The following is a 2,090-nucleotide window of genomic DNA, read 5'->3' as shown; positions in this document are numbered from 1 at the left end:
TTCCTGCTGGGCCTTCCCGAATCCACTCCAAAAGCAGAGTCACCACTGTCATCCTCAGACATATATCCCTGATCGGCGTTGCCTTACGGCTAAGCGCATCGGCCACCACATTGGCCTTTTCCGGATGGTAAAGGATCTCGCAATCGTAATCCTTTACCACATCAAGCCACCGACGCTGCCTCATATTCAGATTTGGCTGGTCCATGAGATATCTCAGGCTTTTGTGGTATGTATAAATTGTACAACGAACCCCATAGAGGTAATGACACCAAATATTGAGGGCGAACACAACAGCCCCCAGCTCCAAATCATGTGTCGGGTAATTCGCCTCATGTGGCTTCAACTGCCTCAAAGTGTAAGCAATGACATGCCCTCTCTACATCAATAATACGCCAAAACCCGAGATGGATGCATCACACTACACGACGAAATCATCTATGCCCTCTCTCAGGGCTAAGATTGGTGCCTCGCACAATCTCTGCCTCAATGTCTCGAATGCAGCCTGCTGCTCAGGCCCCCAATGAAAGACCACGTCCTTCCTCGTTAGCCTGGTCAGGGGTACGGCTATCTTGGAAAAATCCTGAATGAATCTCCGATAGTAGCCGACTAATCCTAGGAATCTCCGAATCTCAGATGGAGACCTCAAAACCTCCCATCTCATCATGGCCTCCACTTTGGCCGGATCTACCGAAATCCCATTTTAGTTGACAAGTTGCCCAACAAAACTGCACCTCGCGCAACCAGAACTCACACTTGGAGAACTTAGCATACAAGTTCTCCCTTCTCAAAGTCTCCAGAACCTCTCGCAGATGGTCCTCATGCTCCTCCTGCGTCTTGGAATAAACCAAGATGTCATCGATGAAAACTATTAGGGACTGATCCAGCATCGGTCTGCACACGCGGTTCATGAGATCAATGAATGCGGCGGGAGCATTGATGAGCCCGAAAGGCATCACCACAAACTCATAGTGGCCATAGCGTGTCCGGAACGTCGTCTTCTGTACATCCTCCTCTCTGAACCTCATCTGATGATATCCTGAGCATAGATCAATCTTGGAGAACCAAGATGCTCCTTGTAGCTGGTCAAAGAGGTCGTCAATCCTCGGGAGTGGGTAACGGTTCCTCACCGTTACCTTATTCAGCTCCCGATAATCTATACACATCTGATGCGACCCGTCCTTCTTCACAAACAAAATCGGGGCTCCCCAAGGTGAACTGATCTGTCTAAAGAATCCCTTGTCTAACAGCTCCTGCAGCTGTGTAGCCAACTCCTGCATCTCAGGAGGAGCCAACCGATACGGTGCCTTGGCTATCAAAGCCGCACCAGGGACCAGGTCGATTCTGAATTCCACCTGTCACTCTACAGGTACCCTGGGCAACTCCTCGGGGAATACGTCCTCAAAATCCCATACTACGGGCACATCGCACACCGTCGCCCTACCCACCTCCCGGGTAACCATAACATAGGCGACATAACCTGCGCAACCCTACTGAAGGTAGCGCCTAGCCCTCAATGCTGAACATAAAGCTGGTCCTCGTTGTGGCCTTTCGCCCTAAATCACTAGATCTCCCCCACTAGGGGTCCTAATCCGCACTGACTGCGCGCAGTCGATCACTGCCCCATTGGGGCTCAGCCAGTCCATACCAATAATGACCTTGTTCCCCCGCAAAGGTACGGGAACCAAGTCCACCAGGTAACGTTCCTCGAATAGCCTCAAAACACAATCCCGGTAGACCTCTGACGCTTGTACCAACCGGTCGTCCGCAATATCGACCTCTAGAGGGTAATCCAACATGCCTGGAGACTCCGGAAACTTCTTGCTAAGCGCAAGAGAGACAAATGATCGAGTGGCACCCGAATCAAACAACACCTGAACTGGGATACCGTTCACATGGAATGATCCTAAGCAAGCCACATAATATATCAAAATCACAGCGACATAATCATAAAAGCATAAAATAAGAAATCATACCCATCACCACATCGGGTGTAGTGCGTGCCTCCTTGGCTGTCAGCTGAAATGCTCGGCTCAGAACCATTGGAGCCTCTAACTTGGCCTTCCGGCCATCCACAACCCATGTTGTCACTA

Source organism: Lactuca serriola, chromosome 8 (genome assembly GCF_051521515.1).
Source record: "Lactuca serriola cultivar US96UC23 chromosome 8, Lser_US96UC23_V15, whole genome shotgun sequence".
Taxonomy (NCBI): Eukaryota; Viridiplantae; Streptophyta; class Magnoliopsida; order Asterales; family Asteraceae; genus Lactuca; species Lactuca serriola.
Note: the sequence above shows the minus strand (reverse complement) of the source record.